This window comes from Lactuca virosa, chromosome 5 (assembly GCF_052849685.1).
Source record: "Lactuca virosa cultivar CGN04683 chromosome 5, Lactuca_virosa_CGN04683_v6, whole genome shotgun sequence".
NCBI classification, from domain to species: Eukaryota; Viridiplantae; Streptophyta; class Magnoliopsida; order Asterales; family Asteraceae; genus Lactuca; species Lactuca virosa.
Window position 1 is genome coordinate 353136262 of NC_136430.1, and position 22270 is coordinate 353158531.

The window sequence follows — 22270 nt, forward strand, 5'->3', positions numbered from 1 at the left end:
TGAAGTCATTTTAATTGGATTAATATTGGCTAAGTTACAGTTCTTTGAACATTGGATGTTACAGTTATACTTTTAGCACTTTTACTTTGTTCATAAAATTTTTGTGATCTTTGAACTGTCATATTTCCCACATTCTTGCTTGTAATAATATGACCTTTTTCCAACATATTGTCCTCTGTTTTAGCTACAATGTAGGCTCTAGAATAATTGTAATTAGATTAACTCGATTATTTGGATCAAGTGACTCGAGGAATACTTGATCAAGTGACTCGAGTATTACATTCTGTTAGAATAAATTAAAAGTCTTTAGTGTCTAACACATTCTATTAGAATTTATAGTTTTATTCATTTAGAACATACTAAAAGTTTTAATATTTTAAAGTTGATTATATTTTCTTTATGGATATAGATTTTGAAGAGATTGTCATTGATGTGGAAAAAGAAGAAAACATGGAGAACGAAAGTATTCTAGCATAATGTATTATGCCAGAATATATAAAGTATTTCTTAACAATAATATTCTTTCAGAATGGATTAGTGTTTTTGTTAGATTTTGATGTTTTTATTTTTATTTTTTTTAACCATTCTTAGTTTTAATCTTTAAGAATAAATGTAATTCTTAAACCATTATTAATCATTTTTTTTCAGAATGAATGTAATAATTGTTTACTCTTATTCCTTACGAATTAATGTAATTAGCGATTCTTAAATAACAAAATCCGCATTCCTTAGAAAATGTTATTCTTGATAATATGTTGTATAATTGTTTAAGCATGTCAGTTATAAAAAATATATTGAATGAACCATATTCTGGAAGAATAAAATCGAAAATATATTTACTAGTTTATGTTTGACTCTCCGTCATTCTGACAGAATAAAATCGGTTAGTATTAGAAATTATAATAGAATTAAATTTGAATTAATTTAAAAAATTCATATTTAAAAAAAGGAAATTAATTATCCCTTAAAATCCGAAAATTTCTTTTTTTAATGTAGGTTAATTGACCAAAACACCATTCTGCGAAAATTTGTGTGATTATATTGTACACGTAACCCTATTATGATATCGTAGACTCTCAGATCATGACCATTGATTTTATTCATCCATTGGTCTAGAATTGTGCTTACGGGCACACAATAAATGTAAGAAACAAAATAACATAGCCCTATATATATATATATATATATATATATATATATATATAGGATATAGATCCGGTAAGAAATTTTTTTTGGTAGGAAGGTAAGAAGTTTTTTTTCTACATATTTTTGTGACGAACAAAAGAAATGAATCACTAGATGAATCAAAAATAACATGATTCACCAAAAAAATCTCAAAAAAACACACCGATGATTCATTTATACAATGATTTCGTTGTTATTCACTAAAATTGTCATAAAAGTGAATTTTTTCTTAATTTACTTAAAAATAAATCATGAATATGTTTTTTTGAGAATTTTTTCTTGTGAATCATCTTACCTTTGAATCATCTAATGATTCATTTTGTATGTTCGCTAAAAAAATATGTAGAAAAAAAAACTTCTTACCTTCCTACCATAATTTTCCTTCTTATTTGATCTTGACTATATATATATATATATATATATATATATATATATATATATATATATATATATATATATATATATATATATATATATATATATATATATATCCCCTAGACTCCTACTCTAATTAAAGAGTACATTTTTGCGTGAGCCTATGTTTTTCTATGTAAACTACCAATTATGCCCTTCTCTTTCCTTTAACCTCTACATTCAATTTCGTAATAGGCACATCCCATAAAACTCGCTCATTGCATTGCACCATGGTTGATTATTTCTAATTTCACACTTTAATTGTTTTAAAAATTACGATAGTTTATTGCATTTAAATTATTTCCATCTTAATCCCTAATAATCAGGCACGTAATTAGCTTATCTTTGATAAGTAGATAAACATCATCTCACAATATACGAAGTATATCTTGACGAAATTTATTCGTCAATGTCACCATTCTTGAGATTACAAATACAGTGTTTACATACGGCTCATCCTACAACCATTGTCTCATCATGTGCAAAATCATATTCCGAATTTGAGAAGGTAACTGAGTATGTTGAAGAATGTTGTAATCTGACATTTTTTTTGGCCTTTATAAACCAATAAATGAGATCTTCCAGTTTAGTGGAGGATGATTCATGAATATTTTTATGTCTAACTGCCCAATAATTTTTTTTATATTGTCTTAAAAGTTTCTATATGAGGCTAATTTATCAAAGGATACATTTTTTTATGATATTTCTTGGAATGACTTTGGGGAGTATTTGACTTTAGATTTGTCTCCAGGAAAAAACACGGGGGCTAAATGAGAAGAGAATGAACAAGAATGTATTTAAAGGAAGGAACTTGTATGAATTCACTTTGACTGCCTGTTAGATGCCATTTTATGCATCTTATAGGGTAGTTTTCATTATCATTTTAGCATCATATTTCGTACATTTTCATGTCATTTAGATAAATAATGTTCAGCTCATGTATTTTGTTAGAATTCCCGTACTGCTCATGTTTTATGTTGATTTCAGATAGTTCGAGTGGAGCAGTGCTTTGGGAGCAGTTGGATGCGCGTTTGGAGCTTAAAATGGAGCTTGAAAAGTATGGAGTATGTTGAGGAAATATTTGGAAGATGCTTTGGTCAAGAAACATTCAATTGAATTGATCACACGAAGATAGAATACACAATCTAAAGTTAAAGGATGTTGCTGACAGCTTTGACCCCCTGTCAGTATTTTGACCATATCTCGAGAACCGTAACTCCGATTGATGCGATTCAAAATGATCTGAAAATTAGACAAAATTTCGAACGTCATAGGCACAACCTGAGATTGCAGGTTGTCTCCTTGCGATCGCATGTGACCTTTTTGCGATCGCAAGTTTGGTCGCAGGTTGCCTTCGAGGTTCTTTTGTGCCCAAAATTCATCCGGAAGTGAAAACTCAAAAACTGCGATCGCAGGTTGTCTCCTTGCGATCGCAAGTTGGCCAAAAAGTGTCAAAATAGCATCCTACTTCATTAAAAAGGCCCAAGACGCGTTTACTTCAAAACCTGTGATCGCAGGTTTAGTACATGCGATCGCAGGTGCGCCGTTTTTGCTGGTAGACGTATAAAAAGACCCTGATAGCCTTCCAGTAACCTAAGTTGGCGATTCCAGAGGTACCAGACGACAAAAATACGATTTTGGAGGCGTTTCTTCTCTGATTTCATCAATTTCTGAAGATCTGAAGACTATGGATCATCTCCTTCAAGTAAATTAGTAAGATTAGTTGTTTGATGTCTCTTTTCATCTATTTTTATCAGATTTTGGCCATGTCTGGCTAAACCCTAGTTTTCAGTTTTGCATAAGACAAGTACTTTTCATGTGATTGATCATTAGATCTTATTTTTTATTTGTGTTTCTATCTAGATTTTTCAGTTCTGTTCTTAATGAATGTTTGAATTTGATTCTTGTTAGTTTGATCACCTAGCTAGGGTTTTATCATTCCAGTTAATCAGTTAATAGAATACGTAATTGTTCTTGTCAACTGGTAAAAGTAACAAGTATCAGATTGGTTTCGTTTTGGGATTTAACTCTGGTATAAACTGTAGAAATCATATCTTTACGCTTCCGAGCCTGTGAGAAGTATTGGATATTGCTGGGAATTTTACATAGATTATAATGCAACTTTTCTGATTTAATTAAGAGCTTATTTAATTGAACAGTAAAAAGTTAGGGTTAATTAAAGAGCTTGTTTTGGTTAACTAAATAAGGTAAAAGTGGAATTACTAGAGCTTGTTAGTTTTTCTCAGTACCAGCTTAGATAGAACGCATCTCTAATAATCAGATCTGGATCGGTTACATGATTAGGAAAGTCGCAGCAGAACTGAAATCGTTTTTTATATTGATTTTCGTATAGTTTAATATCACTGCAATTTTAGTTTTTAGTTTAATTTAAATCCCCCTTTTAATAATTTCTGTCTTGACTAGATTGTGCCTGATGCAAAAAGGCATTGACCATTAGGCTGTGTCCCTGAGGATTCGACTCTGCTTCCTTGTGCTATATTTTTAGTGTAACCAGCAGTGATAATTTATTCGCTTAATACGCGTGTCACAGCGTGTTAACAAATTGGCGCCGTTGCCGGGGACACGGTGCTTTCTAATAGTTTTATGCCAAGAAGTTTTTGTTCAGGTACACCTTTAGTTTTTGATCCAGAAATCGAGCGAACTGCAAGGAAACTGAAGAAAGAAGCAGTAAGAAAAAAACAATCAGCTGGTCTCTTTGGTTCATCATCTTCCATACCCCCAAAAACCTCCACACCACAAGACACTCCCTTGTGGAACGAATCAGATCCGTTTTTTCCAAAAGTACCCCCATCTTCTCCTCAAAACAGCCCATATAAAACTTACTCCCCACCCCCTTCCGTTAAAACTGAAACCACAGACTCTTCAGAAACCGAATTTGAAGACTTAGTTATGAGTGGAGACGAAGCAAAAAAGACCCTTAGAGAGTGGGCCACTCAAGAGGTCAACCAACAGCCCCTTTGCATTACGTTTCCAGAAGCCCAGAACTTCGAACTTAAATCTGGGTTGATTCATCTTCTTCCCACTTTCAGAGGATTGGAAAACGAAGACCCACATAAATTCCTCAAGGAATTTCATGTGGTTTGTTCAGGAATGAAGCCTCATGCTGTCACAGAAGACCATATAAAGTTAAGGGCATTCCCCTTTTCGCTTCAAGATTCTGCAAGAGAATGGTTATATGAACTCCCATCAGGTTCCATCACCACTTGGACAGAACTCGCAAAGCTGTTTTTAGAGAAATACTTTCCAGAAACGCGAGTCTCCAGTCTCAGAAGAGAAATCCTTGGTATCAAACAAGGAAAAAAGAGAAGCTTTACATACCTACTGGGAGAGATTCAAGAAGTTGTTGGTCCATTGCCCCCAACATGGAATTAGTGATTACCAGCTCTATAATTGTTTCTGTGAAGGTCTAACACCCATGGAAAGACGGCTTATAAATGCTTCCGGTGGTGGTTCTTTGGGTGACATGACCCCAAGTGAAATCAGAGAGCTGATTGAGAAGCTGGCGATCGAGTCTAAACATTCCGGGAATGAAGACGAGTGGTATCCAGATCAACCAAGAGGGGTCAAGGAAGTCAGCAATGTTCATCTGGAAGCTCAGATATCTGAATTGACAAAAGTTGTTCTGCTCTTGACTAAAGAAAAAGCAGCTGCAAAGAAACAATGTGGGATTTGCTTAAAGACTGATCACCCTACAGATATGTGCCCAATATTGCAAGAGGATACAGTTGTAGTCAAAGCTGTCGGGGGCTACCAGCAGAATTTTCAAAATAATTATCAGCAGAAACAACAATTTCAGCCTCCACCCGGATTTCAGCAGCAGTGAAATTTTCAGCAGCCAGGCTTTCAGCAAAACTTCCAGCAGCAAAATTTCCAGAATCAGAATTACCAGAATCAGAACACACATCAACAACCCAGTAGTTCCAGCATGGCCTTAGAAGATATAGTAAAGAGTCTTGCCACGAGCACCCAAGCATTCCAGACCGAAACTAGAGCTAGTATCAAGAATCTGGAGCAACAGGTGTCTCAACTTGCCACTTCTGTGGGTCGTCTGGAGTCTCAAGGAAAGTTACCAGGGCATACAGAAAATAATCCAAAGCACAATGTGAGTGCTATTTCCTTGAGAAACAGAAATACATATGAAGGCCCAAGCTCATCTGAACCAGAAAACAAAGATGAAGAAGAATTTGAAGAGGTTCTGATAGAAGAAGGAGATGTGGAAGGGATAGAAAAAGAAGTTGAAGCTGAAGAGTTTGAAGAGGTGCTGGTTGAAGAAGAATCTGAAAAGCTGGAAGAAAAAGAAACTCCAACACTACCCAAGCCAATTTTAAAGGAGTACAAGCCATTACCTCCATTCCCATCAAGACTGAAGAGTACGAAGCGCGAAAGAGATGATGAAGATATTATGGAAATTCTTCACAAGGTTGAGGTAAATATCCCACTTTTAGATGTTATAAAGCACATCCCTCGCTATGCTAAATTTCTGAAAATTTTATGTGTTTCTAAGAAAAAAATGAAATTTAATGAGATTTTAAAAGCTGGCGAAAATATCTCCTCTATTTTACAAAAAGGTTTACCTCCAAAGTGCAAGGATCCGGGGATTTTCTTAGTTCCTTGTAAATTGGGGAAACTTAATTTTCCAAAAGCCATGCTTGACTTAGGAGCTTCAGTTAATGTCCTCCCGTTATCTATTTTTGAAAAATTAAAAATTGGAACTTTACAAAAGACCGGGACAATTATACAGTTGGCTGACCACTCAACAGTACACCCAAAAGGTGTGCTGGAGGATGTTCTTGTCCAAGTGGATAATTTGATCTTTCCTGTGGATTTTTACATTTTGGACATGGGAAACTTGGATACTTCATATACAAATTCTATTATTTTGGGAAGACCTTTTATGAAAACTGCAAAAACAAAAATTGATGTTTTTGTTGGTACACTTTCAATGGAGTTTGATGAGGAAGTTGTGAACTTTAAAATTAAAAATGATGATTTTCCTTCTGAAAATATTTCTGTCAATTATATGGGTACCAACAGTCCTTTTTCTGAGGACTGTTGTGATTTTTCTAATGGTTTTGTGCAAGATTTATTTTTAGACAGGAAACTAGATAATTATACATTAAAGGAGCTGAACATAGATAAGCTTGGGGAGATGAAAGATCATGTAAATTCTGCTGGAGGAACTGGTACAAAGCTGATGGAAAAAGCTAAGCTTGGGGAAGATGAGAAAAAGGTGATTTCTGACATGAAGCTAAAAAAGAAAAAGAAGAAGTTGGGTGCTGTTAAGAAGAATGGAAAAAGAAAACGGCTCAAAAATCTAAAATTTGAGTCATTTGATAAAAATCTGGAGTCTTTCCAGTTTGCTGAACAAGTTCCAGATCTACCCATATTGCCATATTTGAAGGGATCTGGAGTTACCAGAAAAAGAGTTGAGCTTCAGAGAAGTCTCAACCACACTAGTTCGTAAATCTGGTTTGGTAAAGTCGAGCCAACGACTTTAAAAATGGGCGGCTTTTCGGGAGGCAACCTGATGAGTAGTTTTTAGTTTTTTATGCTTTCAATAAAGAGATGATCGCAGTTCCAAGCAAGCTTGGGGAAATCAGAGGATCGACAGAGTTGCTGAAATTCAAATTTGTCGTCAACATTCATCGTCAAAATCAGAATTTCTGCAATCTATCAGGTACATTCATTCCTAGCTGCAAACTTTTGTTTTCATATTCTTTATTGAGTTGTTCATTCCTCTCTGAGCATTGAGGACAATGCATCATTTTAAGCTTGGGGGGGGAGTTAGTGTAAAAATTTGCATTTTTGTTCAAAATTTTAATTTTTCTGTTTTTTTTAGTTAAATTTTTAAAAATTTTATTTTTGCATTTTATTTTCTGCATTGCATTTGCATATAAAAAATTCAAAAAATCCAAAAAAATATATTTTATTTTCTGTTTTTATTTTTCTGCATACACAATAAAGAAAAACCCAAAAAGATTTTATTTCTAGTTATTTTTTATTTTCTGCATATTAAAAAACTTTAAAAAAATATTTTACGTGAGATGAGGATATCTTTTTACATTCGATAGCTCTGTTAAGATGAAATGTGATAGTTACCGAAAATAACAGTCTCATTACACTCAATTTTAAGAATTATATTTTCAAGTGCTTTAAATGTTTTCAATATGAACCAACATATGAGTCAGATAATTTTTACAATGGAAGTGTGAGATGGAAAAACGAACAGTGTTTTGAAAATAATTTCCTTGAATGCCTTGAAAAGAACCTAGATTGGATAACCCTTATCATTCCTTGAAGTATTGAACCCTATAGTTTCTACGCCTTTTGAGGTTGGGAGGGAACTCTTGTTATACCCACAAAATAGTTATCATTTTTGAAGTATTGAAGATATGGTGGACCTCAAAGTAAAATCCGCGTCCAGTCAATATATATGTTAGAAATGATATATCAAGCAACTTGAAGAAATATGAAATTCAAAGTTAAATCCAAGTCAAGTTCAAGTCAAAATCAAGAAGCAAGCAAGTTAAATTTGAAGAGTTGATCAAGACGAAGAAGATGTGTGGTATAATGAGATTGATCCCTCAATGGCGGAATCATAGGGGTAAGCTTGGATTTTCTGTCCATAATGGAGCTTACCGCGTTTACTGGACGAGTTCGGAAAAAAAGGAGGGGTTGGTCAAGCTAAGTTTTTATAGACGAATTTTTGTGAAATTGTTTTTAAAAATACACTGTTTTCACAAATTAAATTCAGTGTAAAAATTATTTGCTCAATCTTGGTTTAACTTATTAAATATGAAATATGAATCATTAATATAAGATATTGAGACTGTTATCTAGGTAGTGATTTCATTGGAGCTTCCTCGTTGTGAAATCTGATCATGTGAACAAAAAAAAGAGTGAAGTACTTTAGTTTAAGTTTTTCTTTTTATTTTAAATTCTTTTTAGGTTATCTACATCTTTCCATTTGTTTATAATGTCTTGATCCTTTTTGTTACTTGAGGGCAAGTAAGGTTCAAGCTTGGGGAGATTTGTTGGATGCCATTTTATGCATATTATAGGGTAGTTTTCATTATCATTTTAGCATCATATTTCGTACATTTTCATGTCATTTAGATAAATAATGTTCAGCTCATGTATTTTGTTAGAATTCCCGTACTGCTCATGTTTTATGTTGATTTCAGATAGTTCGAGTGGAGCAGTGCTTTGGGAGCAGTTGGATGCGCGTTTGGAGCTTAAAATGGAGCTTGAAACTTATGGAGTATGTTGAGGAATGTTTGGAAGATGCATTGGTCAAGAAACATTCAATTGAATTGATCACACGAAGATAGAATATACAATCTAAAGTTAAAGGATGTTGCTGGCAGCTTTGACTCCCTGTCAGTATTTTGACCATATCTCGAGAACCGTAACTCCGATTGACGCGATTCAAAATGATCTGAAAAGTAGACGAAATTTCGGACGTCATAGGTACAACCTGCGATCGCAGGTTGTCTCCTTGCGATCGCAGGTGACCTTTTTGCGATCGAAAGTTTGGTCGCAGGTTGCCTTTGAAGTTCTTTTGTGCCCAAAATTCATCCGGAAGTGAAAACTCAAAACCTGCGATCGCAGGTTGTCTCCTTGCGATCGCAGGTTGGCCAAAAAGTGTCAAAATAGCATCCTACTTCATTAAAAAGGCCCAAGACGCGTTTACTTCAAAACCTGCGATCGCAGGTGCGCCGTTTTTGCTGCTAGACGTATAAAAAGTCCCTGATAGCCTTCCAGTAACCTAAGTTGGCGATTCCAGAGGTACCAGACGACGAAAATACGATTTTGGAGGCGTTTCTTCTCTGATTTCATCAATTTCTGAAGATGTGAAGACCGTGGATCATCTCCTTCAAGTAGATTAGTAAGATTAGTTGTTTGATGTCTCTTTTCATCTATTTTTATCAGATTTTGGCCATGTCTGGCTAAACCCTAGTTTTCAGTTTTGCATAAGACAAGTACTTTTCATGTGATTGATCATTAGATCTTATTTTTTATTTGTGTTTCTATCTAGATTTTTCAGTTCTGTTCTTAATGAATGTTTGAATTTGATTATTGTTAGTTTGATCACCTAGCTAGGATTTTATCATTCCAGTTAATCAGTTAATAGAATACGTAATTGTTCTTGTCAACTGGTAAAAGTAACAAGTATCATATTGGTTCCGTTTTGGGATTTAACTCTGGTATAAACTGTAGAAATCATATTTTTACGCTTCCGAGCCTGTGAGAAGTATTGGATATTGGTGGGAATTTTACATAGATTATAATGCAACTTTTCTGATTTAATTAAGAGCTTATTTAATTGAACAGTAAAAAGTTAGGGTTAATTAAAAAGCTTGTTTTGGTTAACTAAATAAGGTAAAATTGGAATTACTAGAGATTGTTAGTTTTTCTCAGTACCAGCTTAGATAGAACGCATCTCTAATAATCAGATCTGGATCAGTTACATGATTAGGAAAGTCGCAGCAGAACTGAAATCATTTTTTATATTGGTTTTCGTTTAGTTTAATATCACTACAATTTTAGTTTTTAGTTTAATTTAAATCCCCCTTTTAATAATTTCTGTCTTGACTAGATTGTGCCTGATGCAAAAAGGCATTGACCATTAGGCTGTGTCCCTGAGGATTCGACCCTGCTTCCATGTGCTATATTTTTAGTGTAACCAGCCGTGATAATTTATTTGCTTAATAAGCGTGCGACAGCGTGTTAACACTGCCTTTAGTTGTAATGCAGAGATAACTATTTGATAAACAAAGGTCATTGCTATTTTAGGCAAGCATATAGAAGTACAAATGTAATTCCCCTTTAATTTAATTTTGTTGTAATTCTTGTATTGACAACAAAATAAAAATATAAATGATAAATGCAATATATACCAGTGTAATTGTATTTTTTTTGTGTATTATATTAGTACATTTATCTAATGGCGTATAAAGTTAAAGATGTTTTTTGGGTCAGAAACATTGTAATGGCTAATGGAATTGGCATTGCTTTTTCCCATTGAATTGGCATTAAACATAAATAACACTTATGATAAAAAAAATAATTTTAATAGCTTTTTAATTTATTAAAACTTATTAAAATGATAATTAGGGTATATATGATATTTTGAAAGATTATGATGGGTATATTTGATATTTTAAATTAGATTTATAAGAGGGGTATAATAGTACATTGATGTATAAAAGTGAATTACTTGATAACGAAAAAGATGGTATCTAAATATTACTTGGCTACATCCAACAAAATAAGATAAGCTCATAAGCATGTATATCTTCGACACCTTCAGCCAAATGGAGCTTCTAATTTCTTTCTCAACCGTGGTTTCTACAGGCTTAAACCTAGTGTGTGTGTGTGTGTGTATATATATATATATATGATGGTTAATGTGAGAACAAGAGTTATTGTGAGAACGTGAGAACGCCTATCAGCCATTAGATCAAAATAGTAGATGGTTTTGATTTCTCTTATAATTTAGGTAACTTCTTAATTAAAAATAATTAAAAATACAATTTTTATAAGAATAAGGGTAAAATGGTACAAGAACAAAAATATGAATATGGAAATACTATTAGTTTCCTATTTTTAAGGTATTTTAATGAAATTTTCAAATTCGAAATTTATGATAAAAAAACGAAATTGAAAAAATATAAATTTTAAAATTTTGATATAATTTAAATTTTCAAATATAAAAATCATTATTAAAAAATCTTATATTTTTTATTTTAGAATTCAAAAAATTTAAAATTCTGATATGAGTATTAAACTTGTGAAAAATTATTATTTGAATATGAAACTTGTAATATGAATATTAAATTTACAATAGACACAAATAAAGCTTTTATTGTTAAAAACTTAAATATTCATGATAGAATATGAACATATACAATTTTAATAAAGAAAAACATGAATATTTATGACAGAATATACAAACATACAAATTTTGTAGAGAAGAACATAAATATTCATTACCGAACAGACATATACATACAATTTTCATGGAGAAAAACATAAATATTGATGACAAACATACACACATACAATATTCATGACAAAATATGTGCAGATATACAATATTCATGACAGAACATATACATATAGTCTATCTGACGCTTATCCATAAAAGGAAAAAAAATCATATTCTTCTATGAATATACAAAAGGTGGTGTCTTGCTCTTGTATTAACACCAACAGTAGCGTTGGATGTATGGTGGTGGTGGTGGCAGCGATGCAGTAGTTCGATGAAAGGGTCTTCTGTTGGATCATTATTCACTCTAGTAGTTAAAAAGCCATCAACTGTCAAACAAGAATCATTTTAGAATAAATTAATCATGAGTCAAGTTTATCAAATGAATTCATAACAAAATAAACACATATCTATTAATATGTATGTACAGATAGGTTGTAGTGACAAAAATTCTTAATAGAATAACAATATGACAACAAGCTTTTTAAATAACATTGTTTTATCTAAAATATGTTTCCATTTAAAATACAGAAAAAAAAGATAAAAAACATGAAAGTGAAAATTGCAACCCTTGGACTTAAGTAATTGTAATCAAGGTTGGAAATTGGAGCGAGAGAGGGAGATGATAGACATGGAATTGGTAATCAGGAGATAAGATATGATATAACTGTTATTCTTTCTAACCTTTTCATCTTCACCGCCTAAAGAAAGTGAAAATTGCAACCCTTGGACTTATGAACATCATCTGGAGTCGGAGCCGTGAAATCGGTAATCAACAACCACCGTTCCTCTCGATTATGATTTCGAGACGGTATAAGTGGAAGTAAATAGTTTGCATCGTTACATATAAATATAAACTATTTCCACTGATGGCGAGGGAGTAGGAGAAGAAGACGGTGGATGGGTGTGATATGGCTGGCAGCTGAAAAAAGAGAGTATAGTGTTTTAAATAATCGAAAATTAAAATTGTTTCCTTAATAATAGGAATCGAAATTAATGCTTATATTTAATGTAAGGTTAAAATACCACAAGTGCCCTTTTATTTATTTTTTTTTATAAAATTAATTATATAAAACGATTGGTTGAGAATTGTTCTCACGTTCTCACAATAATTGTTGTTTTTATATGAACCCACCTCTATATATATATATATATATATATATATATATATATATATATATATATATATATATATATATATATTGTTGTAAATAATTGAATGACAACATTTTCTACCCTAATGTCAAATGTGTAAGAGTTAATTTCAACTCTTATGGCAAATATGTCAAATATGTGTAAGAACTCATTTATTATGTCTAGTGATTTAACTAGTATAAATAGCACCACTACATATGTAAAAGATACACCAATTTGAATACTTTATATAAGTTATCAAATTCTCTCCAAATCTTCTTTCTTCTTTCTTAAAGTTCTTAGTTTAGTTTTACTAATCTTGTTTTAATTACATCAAATTTATAACGTGTTATCAACACGAACGCTCAAATCAAGGTTACTTAACAAGTGGAAATCACATCTATCTTAATCAAGGTATGTATTACTTAGTAAAAATATTATTAATTATAAAAACCTTCATCCTATTAAAATAATAATAATACTAATGAATTAATAAAACTTATACATTATGGACATTATGGACTACTAACGATTTTTATTTCTTATACTTACATTTCTTTATGTATTCTAATTTTTATGCATACTAACATTTACATTATGCAACTAACTTTTATTTATGCATACTAACATTTACATTATGCAATTAACTTTTATTTATACATACTAGCATTTAAATTATGCAACTAGCCTTCATTTATATATACTAACATTTATTTATAAATGTCAATGTTTATTCATATTTTTCAAAATTTTATAAACATTTACTAATATTTATTTATGTTTCTAATTACTAAATTATACCTAGTAAAGTTATGTATTAGTTATAAGTCTTATTAAATGACTTATAATATATATATATATATATATATATATATATATATATATATATATATATATATATATATACAACGGTTATAAACAGCAAAAACAACGGCTATATTTTTTACTATAAATAAACACCTTTACCCTGCTTATTTTACCCACAACAAATATTTTTCTCTTCTATCAAACAAATCAATTTCAAGAAATCAAGCTTCAAGATGATTCATCCGTTTGTGATAATCATGACTATAATAGTCATATTACTTTTCATCCCAATTCTTAACATCGAAGATAATATGGAATTTCATCTACTTTTAGGCTTGTATGCAATGTTAGCTTTACCGCTTCTTTTTTGTGTAATATTTATTGAAATAAATGGATTTTAACTTTTATTTTGTCTAAAATTTATAGTTACAATATGTCCAACATTGCAAAGCTCGAGTTTGCAGCACTTGAAGTTAGTGGGAAAAACTATGTGCCATGGATGATAGATGTAAAAATGCATCTTGAGTCCATGCGAATCTCAAATGCTATAAATGAATTTAATAATTGCTTGGCACAAGACAAAGCAAGAGCACAAGTTTTCCTTCGTAAGCATATTGATGAAATGTTGAGATTTGAATATCTTGGTTTTACTGATCCAAGTATTCTCTCGAATCTTTTAAAAGAAAGATTTGATCATCAAAAGGAAGTTATACTTCCAAATGCTAGAGATGAATGGAGAACACTGAGGTTTCAAGACTTCAAGAAAGTAAATGAATACAACTCAGCTTTGTTCAGAATATGTTCACAACTCAAGTATTATGGACAAGAAGTTACTGATGAAGATATGTTGGAGAAAACTTACTCTACATTTCATGCAACAAACATTACCTTGATGCAACAATATCGGATGCAAAAGTTCACAAGATATTCTGAACTAAATGCATGCATGCTTGTTGCAGAGCAAAACAATGAGCTCTTGATGAAAAACCATGAATCTCGTCCAACGGGATCAGTAGCACTTCCTGAAGCAAATGCTACAAATATTGATGGTCATCGAAACAATACACGTGGACGAGGGCATGGTCGTGGTCGAGGACGAGGCCGTGACTATTTTAATCGAAAACAAAGCCATAATCAGAACCATAATTTTCGTCGTGGACAAGGTAATAATCGTGGTCGTGGCCAGAAAAGGAATAATTACCAATCTTCACAAAGAAACAATGTACATACACAAGATAAGGCCAAAGTGGCAAGGCATGATACTGGGACATCACAAAAATCTGATGGTTCATGTTATAGATGTGGTAGCACAGACCATTGGTCAAGGACCTGTCGCACACCTGCACATCTTTGTCAACTTTATCAAGAGTCCATTAAAGGAAAAGGAAAAGAAGCAAACCTCGTTGATAATGTTGAATTCACTCCGCTAACTTTTGATGATTTCTGCAATGAGATGGAAGACATAAACTAAAATTTTCTATTATTGTTCTAATAAACTTGTTTTTCCTTTATTTATTTTTTTCATGTAATGTCTTTCCTACAATAAATGAACTTTCTTTATAATAATTATTATGATTATGTTTATTCGCTTATTATTTCTTTTATATGTGAAGTTTAATATGAGTCCAACTGGAGCACAACACCAAGAAAAGGTTGGGGATTTTTGTATAGCATATAGTGGTAGTACGCATACTATTCTGAAATCAAAGAAATATTTTTCAAAATTAGTACCAACAAAAACGGTCATACATACAATATCAGGTCCTGCAGACTTGATAGAGGGAACTGGGAAAGCCCATTTTATATTACCAAATGGTACAAGTTTTTGTGTAGAAAATGCCTTATTTTCTCCAAAGTCTAATAGAAACTTACTAAGTTTCAATGACATATATTTCAAAGGATATGACACAAAAATTGTGACCATTGAAAATAAGAAATATATGTATATTATAGACAAAAACCATGTGCTTGAAAAACTACCAACACTTGATTCCAGTTTGCATTATACATATATACATATGATTGAATCAAATATGGTAATCAAAGGAAAACATTGTGATCCTGGGACATTCAATTTATGGCATGATAGGTTAGGCCACCCAGGATTAACAATGATGCGAAGGATAATTGAAAATGCGCATAAAACCATGTGCATCTTGTTCCCTTGGAAAGTTAATTATAAAACATTCTCCAATGAAAGTTTAAAGGGAGTCACCTAGATTTCTAGAAAGAATTCAAGGTGATATATGTGGACCGATTCACCCACCATCTGGACCATTTTGATACTTTATGGTCTTAATAGATGCATCCTGCAAATGGTCTCATGTTTGCCTGTTATCAACTCGTAATATGGCATTTGCAAAGTTTCTTGCCCAAATTATTAAATTAAGGGCACATTTCCCTGATTATACTATCAAAAGAGTGAGACTTGATAATGGTGGTGAATTTACTTCACAAGCATTTAATGACTATTGTAGTTTGTAGGAATTGTTGTTGAGCATCCAGTTACTTTGTTGAAATTATACTTTTCCTTCTTCCTTTATATAATTTAAACTCATGTATAGTTTTTTTACCTTGGCTTTTCTATTATTACCTCAATAATCATTCTAATAACTTTTCTCAACTTGATTTTAATGTATGTATTTAAATTTGGTAGCAAAATCGTTTATAGTTTTTATGCAATATATGAATATTTGTATGTTTTGTAAAATCTTTAAACATATGTTGGTAAAATTGAAATTTAGAGTTTTTCTTGACGTAAAAGTTTTCATATTAAAATATAAAAAGAAATCTCTAATTCCCCGTTAGGGATCCCCGGTCCCTGGTGGGGGTAAGGATGGGGATTCATTTATATTCCCCGGTGGGGATGGAGATTGGGTCCTAGGTATTCCCCGACCTCGTTTCCATCTCTAATTGGGACATTGAGTCTTACTCAATGTCACGCCATGTCGCATGGGTACAACACCTTTCTTAGAATCTTGCATCTTGAATTTCTTCAAGATCTTATTTAAGTATGTACTATAGCTTAATCCAACTAGTCACTTATATCTATCTCTATAGATCTTTGTACCAAGTATGTATGCTACATCTCCCAAGTCCTTCATAGCGAAACATTTCCCAAGCCAACCATCCATTAATAGCCTGATAGGTAAAACAAGTGACACTCATAAATTCCATTATAGAAGGTTAGGAGTTTAAGTATCAGGAAGGTTTCAATCAGGAGATGGTCACTTGATCCTTCTCTACCCTTACCTGGTGTTTAAACTGGACCACATGTTCTGCCAGGTGTACGTGGACCTCGAGGTTGCATCAGTTGGGTCGTAAAATACGGGTTTGTTGGGGTCCTCGGTTATAAAATAACATTTCTCAAGCTAAGATTTTACATTGTGTAATGTTGGAACATCATTTCCTATGAGTAATATGTCATCGGCATATAATACAAGGAAGACAAAAGTGCTCCCACTAGCTCTAACATACACACATGACTCATCTTCACCTCTTGAGAATCCAAACTCTTTGAATTTCTAATTAAAACAAAGATTCCAGCTGTGAAATGTTTATTTCAGTCCATAAATGGATCTATCAAGCTTGCACACTCTATTCACGTACATGGACTGTACAAAATCTTCATGTTGTGCCATATACACATCATGTGTAAGTTTTTTGTTAAGAAAACGATTTTTACATTCATTTACCATATTTCATAGTCATGACAAGTTGCTATGACTAGTAATGTCCTAAAAGATAGATTGGGTAAATTACACGAGTGGACCTTATGGATTTGGGTGGTATGCATAAAATAACAATTACACTTCACAGGTACTTGGTTATGTGTTATAAAATATTTGATAATGCATAGGTTAAACCATACACCCCAACCAATTTGGATTCTAATGTAAGATATTTTAAGTTAGTTATTAAGGTACATAATATATCCTAAATCTGAAATATATATATATATATATATATATATATATATATATATATTGCTTACACTTGTCATTTATGTTATACATGTATTTTGTGTTTTCATATAAATCATCATATTGTGGTGTGTAAATGTAGATGTATCCAAAATGTAAGATGTCCCTCCACTTCAGAGAGATGCATGAAGGTGATTATATGGCTGTAAAGGGACCTAAGGTAAGTCCTTAAATCACCCTCACCATCTTAAATTTATAAATCATATATAAGGTTGTAGACAAGATTTAATCATTTATGCTTTTTTTAGTTATCTCATTATTTAACCAACATACAAGTTTCCAATAATATGATGAATTGAAACTAATTTATATTTTCAAGGAGTATTTATTTGAATGTTGCTTATGTTGGTAATTTAATATGTAATTAAGTTTATTTATTTGTTTTGAAAGTGTGTACGCTAACTACTTTCAAATATTGTTAACTACAATGTCATTTTAGGACAAGGGCAAAAACGCCTAACAAGGGGAATATGGCAAAGATTGCCAACAACTCGTTCAATTATCATCATCATCTCAACAACACAAAACAAGATATAACAGAATCTGAATCTAAAGGTGTTAATAGTAATATCACTACTACCCATATAGATCATGATGTATCAGTAGCAGAAGAAAGAGGATGATAATTTTTTTTGGCTTTAGGAAAATGGTTTGTTACCAATTTGTTGTCATTTCAAGTCAATTTAGTCATTGTGTATTTATATGAGATTTTTTTTTGTGAATTCAGACATCCATGAATGGTATATGATTATTAATCATAATAGATGGTATTTACCAGGTTGTATTTTAAACCCAAAATGACAACATACATTCGTTTTTAACCCACAAGTGCAAAAAATTATAACTTAACCCAAAATGATAACATACTTTTGTTTTTTACCCACAAGTGCAGAAAAATTACAATTTAACCCAAAATGATAACTTACGTTCTTTTTAACCCACAAGTGCAAAAAAATATAATTTAACCCAAAATGACAACATACTTTCGTTTTTAACCCGTAAATGCATAAAATTTATAGTTTTAACCCAAAATGACAGCATACTTTTGCATAGGGGTGAGCATTTGGACCGGTGGACCGGACCGGACCGGTTTTTTGGACCCCTGGGCCGATTCTCGGTTCTAGAAATCCATCCCGGTCCGGTTCGGTTTTTTTCCCGGTCCGGTCCGGTTTTTACCGGGTTTAGAACCGGTTGGATCCGATTTCAAAAAAAAATTGTAATCTGTGAAAACTTTTTAAACAACCATAACTCATTCGTTTTAAATCAGATTGACATGCGGTTTTTTCCAACGTTTAACTTACAGTTTGTAGATGAATTTAGACTATAATTTTGTTGATTTTGGTATAGTATTCAATGAGTTACAGTCTATCAAAGTTGAGTTATCAAAGCTGAAAAATTTCAGCTTTTCAGCAACATTTTTAAAATTTTGTAATCGGTGAAAATTTTTAAGCAACCACAACTCATTCATTTTAGGTCGGATTGACACACAGTTTTTTCCAACGTTTAATTTACAGTTTTTAGATGAATTTAGACTATAATTTTGTTGATTTTGGTATTATATTCAATGAGTTACAGTCTTTCAAAGTTGAGCTATCAAAGCTGAAAAATTTAAGCTTTTCAGCAAGTTTTTTTAAAATTTTGTAATCTGTGAAATTTTTTAAACAACCATAACTCATTCGTTTTAAGTCGGATTGACCTAAGGTTTTTTCCAACATTTAGTTTACAGTTTGTAGATAAATTTAGACTATAATTTTGTTGATTTTGGTTTTATATTCAATGAGTTACAATCTTTCAAAGTTGAGATATCAAAACTAAAATATTTTAACTTTTTAACTATTATTTTAGACTATAATCTGAATTTTATGTATCTTTGATAGATAAATCATATGAAATGGATCTTGGTGAACTTGATTTATATGTTAGTTGATTTTATTTGGATAATTAATTTTGCAAGTCATAATGTTATAACATCAAGGTAGATTAGTAATGCATGAAACAAAAACATAATCGTTTTTACAAGTTGTATCGTATCAAACCTAAAAACTTATTTTAACAACTTGTACTTTATGGAATTAAAGTTGTACCGGTCCAAACGGGTCCAAGAACCGGAAAACCCGGACCTGGACCCGGACCCGGACACGGACACGGACATGACTCATCCGGTTCGGTACACGGTCCACAATATTCTCCATAACCGGTCCGGTCCAAGCGCCGGTCCGGTTCGGTCCAAAAGCTCACCCCTACTTTTGTATCTTACCCACAAATGCAGAAAAAATACAATTTAATACAAAATGACAACATACTTTCGTTTTTAACCCAAAAATGTAGAAAAATTACCTTTTTAACTCAAAATGACAACATACTTTCATTTTTAACCCACAAATGCAAAAAATTTACATTTTAAACCAAAAATGACATCATACTTTTGTTTTTTACCCAAAAATGCAGAAAAATTACAATTTAACCCAAAATGACAGCATACTTTCGTTTTTAACCCACAAATGCAGAACATTTATATTTTTAACCCAAAATCACAACATACTTTCGTTTTTTACCCACAAATATAGAAAAATTACAGTTTAACCCAAAATGACAACAGACTTTTGTTTTTAACCCACAAATGCAAAAAAATTACATTTTTAACCCAAAATGACAACATACATTCGTTTTTAACCCGTCATTGCAGAAAATTTACATTTTTAACTCAAAATGACAACATACTTTCGTTTTAACCGCCAGTTGCAGAAAATTTACATTTATAACCCAAAATGATAGCATACTTTTGTTTTTAACCCACAACTGCAGAAACCTCACATTTTTCACCCAAAATGACAACATACTCTCGTTTTTAACCCATAATTGCAGAAAAATTGCATTTTTAACCCAAAATGACAGCATACTTTCCTTTTTTCACAAAATTGCCTCAATTTTTCATTTTTTTTAACTAAATAGGCTCATATTTTCATTTTTAACCCATAATTGCATAAAAATCGCATTTTAACCCAAAATGATAACATACTTTCCTTTTTCACAAAATCGCCTCAAAATTTCATTTTTTTTAACTAAATAGCCTCATACTTTTATTTTTTCACAAAATAGCCTCAAATTTTTGTTTTTATACAAAATAGCATCACACTTTCATTTTTTCACAAAATATCAACATACTTTAGTTTGAAACACATAGTGGTAGCACAATTTCAACTTTAAACACAAATCATAAAACAATCAACAAATTCCATTCAAAAACATTAAAAAATGTTAAGAAGCATCATTAACTTCTAGATTATTCATACATCACTTGTGTCAACAACCATCTACCTTTTCTTTTGCTCACATAAACAATACGTCTCATCACTATTTCTCTTGCAACGATTCAAATGCCTGATCCATGAAAAAAATGTTAATGTAATTATTAGAGTTGTAAATCATGAAACCTAAATTAATATAATAAGAGCATTTCTTTTTGAACAACTAGTAGCATAATGACCCAATCCTTGACAGTAAGAGCGTGTTCGTTTTTAGGTGCTTCTAAAGAAGACTTTATTGAAACAATGACATAAATCAATTAGTTGCTTCATTTTCACTCATTATGGCCTACACAAGACATCAATGCATGTTTCCAAACAAAAGATTAACACCAAATTGTTTTCCATTCAATAAAATTGAAACATTATACGAAAAAAAATCCAATAATAGTCAAGAATGAAAGACTTTATAACAATAATCTCCAAAAGAAAATTTTCAGAAAAACTTCAAAAATCATATCACTGCTGATAAATTAGTTTTAGAAATATAATTTGGGTTTCATAGTTTTTAAAGAAAATCGATTTCTTGTTGTATTCAATTCAGAATTAACGCACCTGGTTGGACACATAAGCTAAAACGACAGAAAATCAATTCAATAAAATTGAATACCGAATGACAAAAAACGATTTTGATGTAGCCGTATGAAATCGGTTGTTTGTTAATTCCAATTTGTAATTCTAATTTGTATAAGATCGATTTTTTGTAGCGGTATGTGAATTCTGAATGACAAAAAATGATCATGGAATCAATCGCAGTTCAAGGAATTAGTCGACCAAGGAAACTACGTACATTTTTTAAGGAAATTGTTTTTTTCTCTAGAAAGTTAAATTTATTTAAAATGATGTAGTTTTTATAGATTTGGTACCTAACCATATATACCCTTAAGGGTATATTCACTTTCTCTCTCTCTCTCTCTCTCTCTCTCTTTATCTCTCTCTCTCTTTCTCTCTCTCTCTCTCTCTCTATATATATATATATATATATATATATATATATATATATATATATAAGTTCAATTGAGAAAAAATATAAAATGTTGAGAACAAAAGAATCTTTCTCAACCAATCATTTATTTTTGCCGCAAAACACTATGTCGTATCGACGCGACGAATGATAGATAATATTCATATATGAATATAAATGTAAGTATATTCATATAAATCTACCACCTCCCTTCTGCCACAAACCACCACCACCACCGCCACCAACCACCATCGTCACCATTGTTACCACCACTACCTCCGTCTGTAACATTGTAAATTTTTCGAACAAATTTTTCATTTTTAATTCTCAAAATAATTCTCATAAATCCACATCATCACATAACTTGTAATTTGTTTTCAAAACAACATCAGAGTATCCCAAAATTCTCAAATCTGTATAAGCCGACAAATGTGTACAATCGAGCCTTCGCCTTCCCGAGATCTAC

At 31.7% G+C, this 22270-nt stretch overlaps 1 non-coding gene across 1 annotated transcript; it reads right to left on the reverse strand.

Annotated features, from left to right (window-relative positions):
* Nucleotides 1-4881: 4881 nt before the first annotated feature.
* LOC145118069 (small nucleolar RNA R71) lies at nucleotides 4882-4989 on the reverse strand. The gene has a single exon (XR_013713052.1). It is a non-coding gene; the product is annotated as a small nucleolar RNA R71 (small nucleolar RNA).
* Nucleotides 4990-22270: the final 17281 nt, after the last annotated feature.